This window comes from Danio rerio, chromosome 15, assembly GCF_049306965.1.
Source record: "Danio rerio strain Tuebingen ecotype United States chromosome 15, GRCz12tu, whole genome shotgun sequence".
Lineage (NCBI taxonomy): Eukaryota > Metazoa > Chordata > Actinopteri > Cypriniformes > Danionidae > Danio > Danio rerio.
The window spans coordinates 44,513,621-44,531,149 of record NC_133190.1 but is presented as its reverse complement, the minus strand read 5'-3'; the positions used below and the strand labels follow the sequence as shown (position 1 = coordinate 44,531,149).

The following is a 17,529-nucleotide window of genomic DNA, read 5'->3' as shown; positions in this document are numbered from 1 at the left end:
TCTTTGCCATGATGACAGTACATAATATTGTATGTAATAATATTAAATAATATTATTATTAATAATATTAAAGTGACATTTAAAGTCTTAATTAAGTTCATTAGGCATCGTCATGAGCTGAAGAATCATACATTGATAATCCTTCCATGATAATAGGTGTTATATAATTTAGCAAGTGTTAAATCCATCAACATGATTTCTGCAGACGTCTTGTAGCATGTAACGAAGATCACAACTCCCATGATTTTACATTCAGTCACACCGTCATCAATCTATGCATTTGTTTGTTGCCAATACACGCCCTCTAGTGATGAAAATGAAAACTGTGCTTTTGTTATGGCACACGTACAAAAAAATATAACTCGTTTCAGTGTTCCCATCTATTTGATGGGACATTGTAAAATTTGGAGTACATCTGAACAACAAAAATGATGACTTAACTGCAAATTGTTCACTTATTTTAATTAAAATATTACATTTAGAAAAAAGCTCTTCAGTTGACTGTCTTTGAAAAGGAGTTGGCCATCTTTAAAAATAATGAAGAGTGAGAGGGCTTTAGTTTTATGATTTGTTTAATGAATGTGGTTTTAACCCTTTACAAAGCTTCTGTTTGAGTCTGCATTGACTGTTGATTATTTTTTTTAAGTTACTGTTTACATTATGATTTTTTTTTTTACTTTTTTTATTTTGTGGATTACTATTTGACTCATTGTATATTGGACATTTCTCATGTCTTGTGAGAGATTACAATGGAATTGAGTTTGGTCTAAATCAGGGATGACCAAATTTTTTCTTATAAAGGGCCAAAAACCCAACTTGATTGAGATCTGTGGGCTGAAGTTAAATATGCCAAACCAATTGACATTAAATTTGCCTTGTGTCATTTTTAATTTATTACCAAATTATTTTAAAATAACTAAAAAAGTTAAAAAGCTTTAAAACATAATAAATAATGATGCAGTATAATTTTTTATATTTTATAATGAACTTATTATAGTAAAAACATAAACAATCCCATTTATAACACATTGGAGTTCAATGCTGAATACACTAGTCGAGCTGCTCCTTCCTTTGCCTTGATTTGCTCGCTGATGTCTTGTGCATCTGTCAAGTGACAGTATTTAAATTTAAAATTCATTTACAACATTTAAATGAAACATTAATTTTAGCTGGCTTTTTTTGTAGCTCCTCAATTAAACCATAAAACAAAAAGTTCAATTATTAGTTCGCCTATAATTAATTCAATTCGAAATTCGCCTCAACCAACCGCCCATCATTTTTCCCCATTTTCTTTTCAGATGTGATGGCGGGCTAAACCAAAGGTTACCATGTGCCAACTTTGGCCTGCGGGCCCTACTTTGGGCACCTATGGTTTAAATCATAGGTCTCAAACTTAGTAACTGGAGGGCCGCAGCTCTGCACAGTCCAACCCTAATCAAACACAGCTGATCCAAATAATCAAGGTGTTCAAACCTCTTTTGAACACCTTGATTATTTACATCAGCTGTGTTTGATTATGGTTGGAGCAAAACTGTGCAGAGCTGCTGCCCTCGAGGAATTGAGTTTGAGACCTATGATCTAAATTGTAAGAATTGTTAAAATTGTTTTTGAAATATATATATATATATATATATATATATATATATATATATATATATATATATATATATATATATATATATATATATATATATATATATATATAGTGCTCAGCAAAATTGTGTCTATTTTGAAAACGAATATTTTTATCCATTTCTCAGTGAATATAGGCAATGTATTTAGATGAATTTAAACAAAACAGATTTATTAAACAGATATATTTGTTTAAAAATTATTTTAGTCAAAGAACATCTTTAGAAATTGAAAGATAATACAATTAAATTCAAACAAAATTTTGCAAAAAATAAATACAACCTACAATTTTTTTATTTTTTTTATTTTATTTATTTATTTATTTTGCTTCTCTTAATTTTTCCTCTTAAATTTGTATTTAATATTTTTCTATAGCATATAAATTTGGTTGTACTAGTTTTTGGACCGTTATTGTAAGTTATTCTGTTAGATGAGCTCCAGATTTTGCTTCAGTACAGACTAATCTAATGTATATGCACAAATATAATATTGTAGAGCTTCCTATTAAAAATATGAGTTTAAAAGAGAGATTGGATAATTAATCCCAAAACACATTGCAATATATTTTTATTTATTTGCCTTCAAGTGTCTCTAAACCATTAGACTTTTTCTGTTCTGTAGACTAAATTATTTGGAAATTCTGTAGAAAATTTGAAACCTGTAAACACTGACATCCATAGTAGGAAAAACAAACAGTATAATAAGTCAATAGTTATGGTTTTCCAAACCAGTCAAACAGGTATGTTGCAAGTAAAGGGTGAGTAAATAATGACAGAAGTTTCAGTTTTGGGTGAACTATCCCTTTAAAAAGATAAATACTTAAAACACACACACACACACACACACACACACACACACACACACACACACACACACACACACTAATGTCACTTTTGCAAATGTCCAGTTGAAGTCAGAATTATTAGTCTTCCTGAATTATTAGCCTGCCTGTATGATTTCCCCCTAATTTCTGTTTATTGGAAATAAGATTTTTTCAACACATTTCTAAACATAAATGTTTTAAAGGGCCATGAAACCCCCTCGTTTCAGCAGGGTGTTTTCACACCTGTACTTTGGAAAAAGTCAGAAAAGTGGGCGTGTCCAGCTCTGTTTAGGGGGGAGTGTCGGAGGAACTAAAGTGGGATGGTGTGGGAGTGTCTATTTGGGCACGCGCGACTTTCAGTCAAAATACACACACACAGGAGAAAGTGATGGTGTTTAACCTACATGGACATCTGTAGTCGAATTATTTGCCAAAATATTAAATGGTGGACTTTAACTGCAGTTTGGCTCTTTGATTCAGGGAATTCATTCATGCCCCTCGCGACAAACGAGATGTTTGATTCGAGGATCTGCTCTAAGCGTGTATTTTTCATGCAATGTTTGATACCGCACGGCGAATGAGAGAAAAAACCCCTCTGCATTTCCCGAAAACTTAGATGCACACGGCAGGTAGCGTAAGAAAGCCGCGTGTGTTATTCCGGTCACAAAATGCGGTAAAAATCCTACACGAGGTTAAAGTTTGGTTGTGGTGCTAACATGTTTTCACTCGGTGCAATAGTTAACGTAGTTCGATACGAACAAACTGAATAAACAAAGAGCACTGGTCGCTCACTTACCAAATCTGTAGAGACAGGACAATCACCAGCAACTAGAGCCGCGTCTTTATTAAGAGAAGACTACAAGCGAATCCGGATCTCAGCGTTTGCAGATGAGAACAGCTCTCAGGTAAACAATGTTCCTCCTTAGACACGTAAGTTATTGTTGTCGAGCATCGCGTACACTGTAATCCACACGTGATCCAGCTGAGCTCTCACAAAGAGAAAATGAAAACGAAACTTAACAGCAGCAAACTATAAAAGCAACACTTCACACTTGTTTTGCCAACACAACGTGGCGTCTATGTCGCGTAAAAACACGGTGACAGTAATGAATATTAATGAAGTTGCACAATAGAGCGCGCTGATTGGTTTGAACCAAGCCTTACTCATGCATTAATGCAACACACTGTAAGACGTAATAAGACACACTCTGGCACAGACGTCCAGTCTGCACGCTGGAATACACGCTATTATGTCATGACCGTGACGCAGCTTCAAAAATTCATTTCAAACAGGAAGTACGAATTTGCTTGAAATAACGGAAAAACAACCAATTTACACTTTTTAGTGAAATATAGGTGTCCTAATAGTGTTTATAGCAGTGTGGGACACATATACGACTGTCAACAGCTCAAAACATGTGTTTTGGTGTTTCGTGACCCTTTAATAACTCATCTCTAATACCGGATTTATTTTATCTTTGTCATGATGACAGTACAGATTATTTTACTAGATGTTTCATGATACTTGTATTCAGCTTAAAGCAGGGGTGCCCAAACTCGGCCCTGAGGGTCGGAGTCCTGCAAATTTTAGTTCCAACCTTGTTGAAGGAAGTTTTAGCTAAACTATGCAGGACACCGGCCCTCCAGGAAAGGGTCCAAGGGTCCGCAAACACCAAAACACATTTTTTTGAGATGTTGACGGTCATATATGTGTCCTTGGTTGCTAAAAACACTATTAGGACACCTATATTTAGCTAACCAGTGAAAATTTGTTGTTTTTTTCATTATGCACATGTTTTTACCTGTTACTGTGTTCAGAGAGACGCCACGTTGAGTTGCCAACCATAATTAAAACAAGTAGAAGAAGAATTGTTTGGAGACATGGGTCGTCAGTGATGCGTTAATAAATGTGCTGCAACGAAGATTTTGTTTTCAATTCCCCACTTTGAGAGCGCAGCTGGACTCACGTGTGGATTACAGTCAGTGGCGTAGCAAACGGGCCCGCAGGGCAAGCACCGCGGGGGGGCCCCGCGTGATTGGGGGGCCCCACGTCGTGGCGATTTTCAATAATTGAAAATCCGGCAACCGCAATAATCAAACTCTCCGGAACAACTGTGGTCAGAACCAAAGTTCACAGGTCTGTGTTCTCTGAACTCCTCTCAAGCAGTGGACTACTTCATTCTGATTGCTTGCCGCCGAACCGCGTCATAGCTCATACCATAAAGTTGACTTGATTTTAACTCTCCTCGACGCCCACACAGGATAAGACGCGCCGCGCTGTTCCTCGCCGCCGGTTCTTATTAAAAATGAATGACTTTTGGCTACTTTGACACTTTTGTCGCTTTCTGTTTGTGATCGCTCCTCAGTTTGTGAAGGCTTCCCCGCGTCGTCGCTCCACCCCGCCTCTTTTCCCCTCCTCAGTTTGTGACATATATATATATATGTGTGCCCAATATATATATTGGATCTAATCTCACTATCTTTATTAAACGGGATATTTCATTCATCTTGTTGTCTTTATCTAACGACATATTCCCTGACTTTGGTCATTGGAATCTATTACTTGTTCTCAGGTAACGTGTTTTGACTGAGCGCAGATAAGTTAATGGTTAATGTAAGCACGTACATTCTGTATATTGACTGATCGCTTGCCTTTATTTCCTATAATGTATAAACTTATTGTATGTTAAACTTTTATAATGGCCATTATCGATTATTAAAACTGATATTCAGCAAAAGAGAGGGTATGTTTCGTATTTTCACTGAAATTGAAAGGAGGTAGTTGTTATTGGCTCCGTTTTGCTATAAATATCCACACAGTGAAGATGACGCTCATATATGCAGCACGATGCCTCAACATTTCTGCTGTCTGTTTAGTTGTTAATATTAAAATGAAAATAGGCAGTTCCTTAAATCATGTTTACATTTTATTGTTGAGAAAGTGAAACAACGTAGCCAGGGTGATGTGAATGAAGTTATAAAGTACACTGTTCCCTTTGAAGATTTACCCGTGTCCTCGGTATAGTCTGCTTTCCATATCAAACTGAGAAGAAGAGACTGCAGCCTTGATCAAACTTGCGAAGTCTGAACTTACACGGAGAAGATGCGGGACTGAACTGTGTGTGTTAAGCTACTTAATATTGAGGAAAAGCCCCAATCAGAGAGGCGAATGTCTGCAGTCCCGCCTCCGTTTTCAGATGTCTCCGTTTTCCATCATCCACACTGAGACGGAGCAGCAGCGTTTTAGAATGATAACGGCCTCTCCAGCGTTTTCGAAACGCTCCGTTTTCGGCGCTCGAGAACTCCGGCATAGTGTGGACGGAGGGCGTAACCGTAGCAAAACTTATGCGTTTTCAAACTAAAACGCATTAGTGTAAACGGGGCCATAGTCACTATAATAAATTCCCAGAATTACACAACATGTAACTGTAATTTTTCACCTTAAATTACATTAGTGTCACTTTACAGTATTTAACTGTTTGTTTTTTCCTATTCAGAATTTTATTGTGAAATTAAGGTAGACATCATGATTACAGTAAATTACTGTAAAAATAGCTATAATTTGTGCACGTTATATGAATTCAAACACTATTATTAGTTTATTCAACATAGAAATTATTACACATTAACTTTTATGCTAGTACAGGCACTTTTTTGATATTTAGAAATATTCAAAGAATTATTGTTATTATGAAGTACCTCACAGTAATTTTCGGTGAATTTACATAAAGTACATTACTGTGAAAGTAATGCAATTATTAGCCAGTAGTTTACTGTGAACTTAAGGTCAAATATTTTACAGTGTATGTTAATTAGGGTAATTACACATGTAGTTTGTTCTGTAGACAATTGAAACAAAAATATATAAATAAAAAAAATATATATATATATATATATATTGCTTAGGGAGGCTAATAATATTGAACTTAAAATGGTATTTAAAAAATTCAAAACTGCTTTTATTGTAGCAAAAATAAAACAAATACAATTTTCTCCAGAGGAAAAAAATATTATAGGAAATACTGTGAAAAAATTCCTTGCTCTAATTCTAACTTCAACTGTATGCTGCAGCAAAAACAACACAAACTAAAACCAAAGTCTGGTGAAACAACTCAGTACTAAGGAAGCAACATGTTATTTACCCAAGTCACACAGAAGCAGAAACTGTTATTAACTTTAAATACCTGTGCCTTTAAATTCATTCGTACAGCAAGCTTTTCTACCAAATTTGAAGTGCACACACACACACACACACACACAAATACACCCAGCTGATTAACTGAACAGATGTTTAAAGCCCAGAGGCCACATCATCAGGGCATTAAACCACGCTTTCATGTCTACACCCTTCACTCCTCTGCAGCTAAATATGAAAGACTCTGATGAAAACGGATATGCACTGTCACCTTCAGACGTGAAATCATGCTACTGTTTGGCTTTATCACCTTTTTTGGCAGTTGCTGTTATTAAAAAAATGCAGCATCCAGCGGCTCTCTTGTGGTGTGTATGTGTGACATACTCTATTGAAAAGTGGTTTAAGTTTTCGTGCATTTATTATTCATGGCCTCATTTAAGAGGAAGGACGATGTGAAATATTCACACTTTAAAAATCCGTCACACCAGAGGAGGATTATTCAAATGAGCTACTGAGAACTAAACTAATTTAAAAAGGCAGTTAGCACAGTCAGTTGCTTGAAAATACCATCTACTTTAATTCACTTGTTTTCATTTTCTGAAATAAAAAGAGCAATATTGTCAGTTGTTTAGAGAAGTGTAAAACGCATGCCTCATTATAGGGTCATCAAGTTCATTTCACATATTGTTGACTTTTTAAAAAGGAATTACTGTGGGAAAAATTATTATGCGTGTTATAATAATATATTATTTCATATTCTATGCATGCTATTAGAAACAAATCTACATTTAAGCATTGAAAATATTTGCTATTTAAAGGTGCTGTAAGTAAGTTTGACACCCAGTGGTTGAACTAGGTAATGCATTCCTGGATCAAAACAAATGCAAGTGCAGGTTGCCAGATTGAGGACCAACAGGACCAACAGTGTAAAGCCTGGTTTATGCTCGATGTGTCCACTAGTTCGCTTGAGTGCACGCAGCAAATGTGACATCAACACTGTGATTGCGGAGGTGTGCTTTGGGTGTGCGCGACATGATTTTGCCTGGCGGAGCTCATAATTAGTTTATGAGACTCGAGCGAACAGTTTGCGTGCTGCCCTCTTTGACTTGAGTTGAATATGAAACACTTTGAAGAGATTTTGTCTGAAACAGGTACGACTGTACAGACATCTTTATGATCTGTCCATGCGTGACTATAGGGATAACCAGATAAACAACCATTCTAGGCTAGAAATTGCAACAGCAGTGGGAAAGTACGACAGTTTTTGTATAAAAGTTTGGAAAAACCTGAGCGATAAGATTGTTAAGCCAAAAGGGACAAGTTTTTCCATCTTTTATAGGTTCAACACTGATGTAAATATTACAATTTTGACACTAAAACAATTTAATAAATACAAAATTCAAAATTCAAAAATGAATTCACAAAATTTTTCTTTGATAACAGGAAAAGAATATCTGAACCTATCACTTTACTATATACTGATGGCCTGTTTTTCTAGGCTTTATTGGTGTTAATGGTCAGGAATGTTGGACCATTATTGCCTTTTTAGCATAAGAAGAGGACAGAAACTGGCCAGACAGTAATGTGTGAATTGTGGAGCAGGCTAAATCTACAAAAAAACATGTACTTTTTTTTAGCTTTTATTATTGCCATAATAAAAAATATATTTGTAGAGCAACCCATGTTCTCTTATCATTAATATTTTAATGAACTGTAATAGATAAACATGTCCGAGATATAAACAGATATAAAGCAAGTGATGCATCAAAGTTTGATTTAAAAAAAATATTGAAAAGTTCTAAAAATCCTTATAGTCATTAAAAAAATAATGGAAATAATTAGTTTAAAAATCTTCAATAATATTAAGAAATGACGGTCCCACTTTATATTAAGTGGCCTTAACTGATAAGTACTTACACAGGAATAATTAGTTTGTACTTATTGTGTAAATACATGTATTTACTGTGTACTTATGCTTGATTAAATAAAAGTATGTAATTACATCTGTAATTAACTTTTGTAATTACATTTGTAAATACACTGTTGACCATCCCTTACACCTTAACCCACCCTTAAACCTACCTACACCACCAAACCTGTTCATAACCCAACCTCTATCCCAAAAAAGCACCACAAGTGTTCTCAAATGCATCATAAACACAGTAAGTACATTGTATTTATTTTTTTATGCAAGTTCATAGTAGTTAAGGACACTTAATATAAAGTAGGACCGAAATGACATTCCGGAAACTTCCTACTTCTCTGTTTATCCATTTTATTTTACAGTGGGTTTGTTTTTACCACCCCCTGTTGTTTTAAAGAATATCACGACAGCGAACGTGTCAAGTATAAAAGCCTCGTCTGTTTCGTGAGGTGCGCATGCAGTCAGCGGAGCTCCGCGACGCAGTGCCAGGCAGAAGTATAAATCAAGCTTAACTATCAACCCTAAAGGCTGATTTGAGTCGTGTTCTAAATAAAATCAACGGCATGCGATATAAGAAATATTTTCCAAATTAAAATAAGTTTTTGTCCTAACCAACACCTCGAATTTATATATTAGAAACAGCTTCTATTTCTTGCAGCTGAACAACAGAAAACTGACAATGATCACCTCAGGTAAACCTCATGAGTGGCTTTGCGAGGGGGGGTGGAGGTGGGGGGATGGTTCGGGGGGTTAAGCCCCTGATATATTGTCAAAAGCCCCTGATCTTTTGGAATATGCTGCACTTAAACTAGGTTGTATAACATTTTTTTTGTTATTCAAGTACTTAAATTTACCACATACATCACGAGCATTCCACTTAGCGCAGCTTTTGTGTCGGGTATTTAAATAGTCAGCTGTTCAGCAGTACGTGTTTCTACCGGCAAGTGGGACTGTTGTCACACGGCAAGTATAAAAAAAAAACGTCTGTTGTTTTTTATTCTTTTTTTTTTGGTGATGTTTTAATGTCTTTAGATTAAAAAAAAATAAAAGACATTCAAACAAACAAACAGGGTAGGGGAGCAACAGACATATCAACAATTTTCAATCTGAGAGAAGGAAAAAAAAACACCTTTCCATTTTTTCATATAGTCTTAAATGTTGGAAGAAAAACACTGCCATGCATCAAGGGTACTAGGTAGGGCTGTGCAATATGGACAAATTAATCATATTGCGATTTTATGAATGAATATTGCGATTGCAATTTTATTTGCGATTTTGGCAACTGTTTTTGCTTTTTCAAACAAGCTACATACACACATTCTAAATGCATTCAGTGCACAAGAAGTGCATGACAAAACTATAGCGTCAGTAATTTCTTTGTGCCATTTTGACCCTTTCCCATAAGGCACAGCACTTGCAAATGCTTGAACAATGGATACTAGTTTAGGCTGTTTGGGCTCGCTTTGATGTGTGCTTTTGTTTGTTTTGATGGACTTTGTCGACATGCATTGATCATGCAGTTTTTTATGACGCTGTTTTAAGTGTTGGAACAGATCTTTCTTCTACTCAGCTTAGCTGTAACTGCCCCGGTGCGCTGCGTCAGCTCTGATTGGTTAACATTAAAATCATGCGCACAAGAACATAGTCCGAATAAAATTTGAAATAAATAGATAAAAATTGCAACCTTTTGCGATTTAGAAAATGCGTGTGCTTAAGTTGCGATTTTTTTGTGATTGCGATTTATTGCACAGCCCTAGTACTAGGTTTAGCCTTATCAATTTGTGCTTTTGTACCTTCACAAGTCACTATTTTAAGGAGGCTATGAATCCAAAATGTTTTTGAACACATCTGTGGAGTAAACCAATTTTGTATGATTGCCTTCTTTGCAGCTGTAAAACCAACAAACAACATTCTCTTCTTTAGTGTACTTAAACAGAAATTAGAATCATCATTGAGAAATTTCATTCATTATATTGAGGAGCTGAAGCTGATGAGGTAATAATACAACTGTTTCCCGAAACTGACTAGCTCTAACTACTTCTGAAGCTTAATATTTGGTTTCACAGTATAAAATGTGTGTAGCTTTGGTGAAATAAAATAACTGTAATCAAAAAAAACATGTGTCATGTTAATGTAAACACCTGCCAGTTATTCAGAAAAAAAAAACTTGTTTGAGCTAAGCCCCTTATCCAGGGCCCACACATCCATAGAGGCGACCTAGACGGTATACTAAGGGCGACGTACGTTCAGTTCAGCTTGCTCTGGCCCTGCCCGTATCCTTTTTGACCCTAGCAACGCCCCTGTACCTCATGTGCTTTTGTTCAGTGTTAAATGCTAACAATGTAAGTTTGAATATCATTGTACATGACATTTATTGCCGTATAATGAAAGCAGCAGCAGATAGTTCACCTCAGATCTTGAAAATAAAATAAACTGTTTGAAATTGAACTCAAAACCAACACATATCAGTGATTCAGCATCTACATTTAATAGTGTTAAAGAGGTATAATATGTATTAATAAAATTAAAAACAATGTAACCTGCTCACTTAATGTTTACGTTTGTAATATTTCTATTATTTGCTAATTGATAACCTCATGTGGAACTCTGAATCTGCATCTCATTTCGGAGTCTGCTACTGTCTACCTGAGGTTGCATTTTGGTCACAACCGCATGCTTTCAGAGCCTTTATGAATGAATGAATGAATGAATGAATGAATGAATGAATGAATGAAATATGTTGTTTTCCACCAAGGCAACCTGGGATGCTAAAATATAATTGGCTAAACTGGCAGTGGACGGATAAAAAAAAATTAAAACAAAGACAGACGTTCCGGCACATAACGCACATTTTCAAAGCAGAATATCTGACTTCAGCATTGTTTTTCAGGTAAACAAGAAGTTTCACTCAGCATGTTTCTTAAATAACTGCAAACATATTATAGTATTTTTGCTTTAGAAAAGTCAAAAATCTACATATAGCACCTTTAAAAAGTATTTAGATACCATATCTATCATCTTTTGCATCGTCTTTTGTCTGTGGGGTCTATATCTATCAATGTTTTACATATTTGTCTGTCTAAAAAAAATATATGCTGTTTAAAAAAGTATTTGGATACAAACGGGACAAAAGCTATATATATATAAATATATATATATATATATATATATATATATATATATATATATATATATATATATATATTTATATATATATATATATATATATATATATATATATATATATATTATTTTTTAACATACAAAAACTTAAATATTTAAACAGAAATGTACTATATTATTTACATATATACATTCATATTTTAATATAGAAAATTGAAGCCCATGTTATCTGCAGTTTTGCTGTCTCCAGAAGTATACAACGAAGTAACATATGACAGCTCGCCTTTAATAATGCAGTTTACGTAAAACGTCTGTCTCACAGTGTTAAATCTTCCTACAGGAGCGACGGTGTTTCCCTTTAAATAATACATAGGCTATCTGTCGTGAATATGATCAGCTCATGATCTTAAAAAGGCGAAATCTACGCCTTCATTAAAGTCGTTCAAATATGTGAAGAATGCGTGTGGAAAACTGCTGTAGGAATAATAATGATCCTGGACGCGGCGAGATCAGCAGATCAAAAACACACGTACAGACACGTCACGGCGCGAGAAGAGGGAAACCCGCTGTTTTTAACGTTACCTGACCGAACACAGCCGTGAGATTCCGCTCAGAAGACCCGAACCGACCGATAATCCATCTGTACCTGAAGAATGAGCAGACTGTGCCCTGTAGAGAGCCTCCCAGTAGCTCCTCTGACAATAAAAACTGAGAGTGAGTGTGTATGTGTGTGTGAGTGCGCCTGTGTTACAGGCATTATTGGTAAGAGTTGTACTGCTCCCTCTGCTGGTCACAGATGGTCATAGACATAGACGCCGGTACAGTGAGGATATCATTGGGTACTTTGATATTTAGACGCGACAGAACTGATTAATTACTTTCTTTCTGTCTGACATTTGACCCATTTTGACCCATCCATCCATCCATCCATCCATCCATCCACCCATTCAGTCTGTCTGTTGCTTTGTCTATCTATCTGGGTTGTCTTCTGCATCTATCTATCTATCTATCTATCTATCTATCTATCTATCTATCTATCTATCTATCTATCTATCTATCTATCTATCTATCTATCTATCTATCTATCTATCTATCTATCTATCTATCTATCTATCTATCTATCTATCTATCTATCTATCTATCTATCTATCTATCCATCTATCTATCTATCTGTCTATCTGTCTGTCTGTCTGTCTGTCTGTCTGTCTATCTATCCATCATCCATCCATCCATCCATCTAACTTTTCTATATATCTAAACATCCATCCATCCATCCATCCATCATCCATCATCTATCCTTTCTATCTATCTAAATATCTATCCATCCATCTAACTTTTTCATCCATCCATCCATCCAACTTATTATATCTATCTATCCATTCATCCATCTAATTTTTCTATCTATCTAAAAAGCTGAGAGAACCAAACTTTACCTGTTATGAAACAACAGTGATCTACTACACTCGGACAAACTCACAGTAAATGATTGTGCAATCAATTGTTCTTAGGTTTCAGATTTCAATGTTAAATGGCGGTGTTATATTGCAGTATATTTATGGTTATTACAACCATGACCTAACAAAACACTGACATTTGATTCTACTTCATGCCCTAACATGTAGAACAATGACATTAAAGCTTAACCTAACCACCAAATGGCTTCAGGTAACAGGTCAAGTGTTCACTTTACACATGAAACGTCTGAAACGTTTGATTTTATAAAACGTTTAGTTTTATGCTCATGTCAGCAACAACCACATGAACACACATTACTGTATGTTTATCCTTGGTGCAGAATAACACATATTTACTCCCTTTTGAAGGACAGTAATAAGTGTGCTAGCATGCATAATTATATGTCTTATAGCATTGTTGTCCATTCTGTACACCACAATTCCCCTGTAACTGTAACCCATTTTTTCGTCGATGTGTTCATACATGCTTTTAACCCTTTAACTCACATTCTTATTAAAGAATTTACTAATTTCCTTGGTAAATTTGGGACAATTTGACTTGATTACTGTGATATACAGCAACTCTACAGACCCTAAATAGTCAAATATCTTGGTTTTATTTTGTTATTTTATTATGAAGCCAAAAAATATTTACCCTACACTCTCAGAAATAAAGGTACGTGAGCTGTCACTGGGGTAGTACCTTTTCAAAAGGTACAAGTTTGTACCTAAAGGGTTAATACTGGTACCTCAAAAGTGTAATTTTTTACCTACAAATTTTAAGAGGAACACTTTTGTACTTTTTAGGTAATAATATGTGTTACATGTCCATGTATTTATTATTTATTTATTTGTTACTTTGTCGCCCTCTTGTGTTGTGTTGCTGGTTGTGTTTTCATTTAGAGTTGATTTCCTCCGCACCTGCAGACAATTCATCGTCGGCTATTTAAGAGCTCGTGCTGCAGTGATTCAGAGACGGGGATTTGAGCGGCCGTCCAGACGTGGAGTTGTGCTCCTTTGTTCTCAGCCTGTGTTTGTTGTGTTTCTCCCCACACTTTATTTATATTTGATTGTTTAATTAATAAAACCCCTAGACTGATCCATTTGTGTTTTTCCCTCATTTAATGTTGTGACTGGGGTCGTAACATATGTACCCTTGAGGTATTAATATGGACCTTTTAGGTAAAAATTTGTACCTTTTAAAAAGGTACCACCCCAGTGACATGCTGAAGTTTTTCCGCAATCGATCTTCAATCAATCGACTTTTTGGATGCATTGCCAATTTTTTGCATTTAGGGTCATGAACATCTTGGTAAATAGCTGATGTAAAAATTTGCAATGTTTTTTTCTGTTTACATTTCAATTTTACTCTTCTATTGCAATGTTATTATAACTCTAAAAACCCAAAATATGAAGGTATCTCAATTATATTTTGTTATTTTTGTTGATTAATTGCCTATAAAGACCAGCGCCGAGATAATCCCAAGGTTTTCAAAATCCTGGACCAGGCCGTATCCTGAACAGCTGCTGTGGTGGTCTTGAAGGAGAGGAGAGCATGAGTCCTGTGATGCTCCAGGGACAGACGAGTCTTCACTGAGGTCCAGCTTTCTCTAGCGCCTACACTGCAGCTCTGCACAAGACGTTTGGCCGGTGGAGAAATGGTCGTGCCCAACTGAGCCTGGTTTCTCTCGAGGTTTTTTAATTCTTCACTTTCGCCAATTGGTGAAGTTTTTTCCTTGCCGCTGTCACCACTGGCCTGCATGGTTCGGGATCTGTAGAGCTGCGCATCGATTAATTTGCTCTTTAGTGTTTGGACTCTCAGTTGTGATTATTAAACCAAACTGAACTGAGCTAAACTGAACTGAACTTAAACACTGAAAACTGAACTACACTGTTTCAATTTACTTTGTTCTTCTATGTGAAGCTGCTGAGCTGACGCAATCTACATTGTAAAAGCGCTATAGAAATAAAGGTGAATTGAATTGAATTAGCCAATTATGTCTGTGCAGAAGTATATTTTGTCAGCCATGCACAGATTAGCAATCACTTTTTTGCAATCTTTAAGAAATGCAATGAATAGCATTTAACCCATAAATAGTTTAGCATGATAAATTTGACCCATTTAATTGATGTCAAGCAAGATATTCTGATATTATAGATAGATATTATAAACAAGATATTCTGAAGAATGTTGGAAAAAAACAGCCACACTATAAAAAAATGCTGAATCAAATAAACTTTTCTAGTTATCTCAACTGATATCAGTCAAACTGACTAAAAATGTTAAGTCAAACTCTGTATATCTTAAAATGTTTAGCTGAAACCTGATTAACTTATTAAAATAAGTTAAAGTAACCTAAAATATTTGTTGTCTTGTCTTTTTTCATTATTTTTTACAGTAAACTGACATCCATTGTCAGATCAGAAAATACTCTGAAATCAAGTGCTGCTTTTCATTCATTCATTCATTCATTCATTCATTCATTCATTCATTCATTCATTCATTCATTCATTCATTTTTATTCAGCTTAGTCACTTTATTCATCAGGAGTCGCCACAGTGAAATGAACCCCCAACTTATCCAGCATATGTTTTCCACAATGGATGTCCCTCCAGCTGCAACCCAGTACTGGAAAACACCCATACACACTCATTCACACTCATAGACTATGGACAATTTAGCTTATTCAATTCTCCTATAGCGCATGTGTTTGGACTGTGGGGGAAACAGGAGCACCCAAAGGAGAATGAGTAGAACATGCAAACTCCACACAGAAATGCCAACTGATCTTTTGAGCAACCATCTTGCTGTGAGGCAACAGTGCTAACCACTGAGCCACCGTGTTGCCCCTATGGCTGTTTTTAAATAGTAAATGATGTTAAATTTTGGGTGAACTATCCCTTCAAAACAGAGCTGTGTCAGATTATTGTGTTTAAGTCGAGGGAAATAAAGGAGGAACTGTATGAGGGGAAAAGGAAGAGATTGATTCTTTGGATAAACAGTGAACTTCACTAATTAACATCTCTTCCGTAAAACACTTTCCCCTGGTGTCCACCCTTTCATGTTTCCATACCGTTTAAAGGAACGCTCCACTTAAAACAAATACTTCCCCTAATCATAAACAGTTGAGTTTTTGATACAACTTTCACTTTTAGCTTAGCTTAGCTCATTGAATCGGATTAGACCATTAGCGTCTCGCTTAAAAAAGACCAAATGTTATTAATTGTAATAGTTAAAGCTTGACACTTGTGTAGTTATATCGTGTAGTAAGAATGACTACATGTTGCTATTTTCTAGGCCAATATCAACCCAGGCTCATTGTTAATATGTACCCCTGCATACATTTCAGGAGAGAGCGAAATATATCCTATGAGGTAAATCTTTTTTGCAGTTTTTGTTTTCGTAAATCCACCAGAGGCCGCTGTGTACGCTTTTTCAGATCTCAGATTTCTCTTGTGAGTGCCATCCGCACATGCTGTTCACGCATAAATCCACCAGAGGCCGCTGTCGACTGACTTACTAGATGACTGACCAACTGATACCCCCTTTTCTTAACCCAACCGATAGTGTTTTAAAAAGCATAGATTGACCAGCACCCACTTCCCTAAACCCAACCAGCCCTCATGGCAGCCTCATTTTACCACGTTTCAGATTTTACCACATTCTCACCCTGTTATTTACTTATTTTATTTAATGTTTTTGGTTTTGTTTTTGTTTTAACAGCTTTCTGGAACCGATCTTCGCCAGACTCAAACCCTGTTGTTGCGGTCAACTCCTTTCTGCGTCTTTAGTCGGCAAACATAACAGTGGTCCACACGAAGGTAAGCGGTCAGCTGGTAGCTCAAAATGAAACAGAAGCAGTCGCGGCATCATATCGCCCTGTAGCGTTCGTTTTAAAGACGAAACACAGCTGATTTAGTAGTCTTGAACACCTTGATTAGTTGGATCAGCTGTGTTTAATTATGGTTGGAGCAAAACTGTGCAGAGCTGCGGCCCTCCAGGAATTGAGTTTGAGACCTATGCCTTAAGGCAAGTTGATGCATGTTTGAAGGATTTTTCTAATTAAATTCCCACATGCCCACACAAAGTGGATGAACAGAAGATTGAATCACTTTCAATTTAGATCCACGTGTTTATATGATCACACAAAGTTCAAAGAGCCTCGGTTTGCTGAAGCAACCTATTAACAACATTTACATTTACATTTAGTCATTTAGCAGACGCTTTTATCCAAAGCGACTTACAAATGAGGACAAGGAAGCAATTTACACAACTAAGAGCAACAATGAATAAGTGCTATAGGCAAGTTTCAGGTCTGTAAAGTCTAAGAAGGGAAGTATTAGTAGTATTAGTTTTTTTTTTTTTTGGGGGGGGGGGGGTACAGTTAGTGTGATATTCAGAGAGGCAATTGCAGATTAGGAAGTGAAGTGGAGACTA

At 35.9% G+C, this 17,529-nt stretch overlaps 1 protein-coding gene across 2 annotated transcripts in view; it reads right to left on the bottom strand.

Moving 5' to 3' along the window:
* The window catches only part of pxylp1 (2-phosphoxylose phosphatase 1), a 31,357-nt gene extending 18,998 nt beyond the window's left edge, over positions 1–12,359 (bottom strand). Inside the window, exon 1 of one of the 2 annotated variants that reach the window (XM_005157794.5) lies at positions 12,284–12,359. The gene's annotated coding sequence lies outside the window, so the exon portion shown is untranslated. 2 annotated transcript variants of the gene reach the window in all.
* Positions 12,360–17,529: the final 5,170 nt, after the last annotated feature.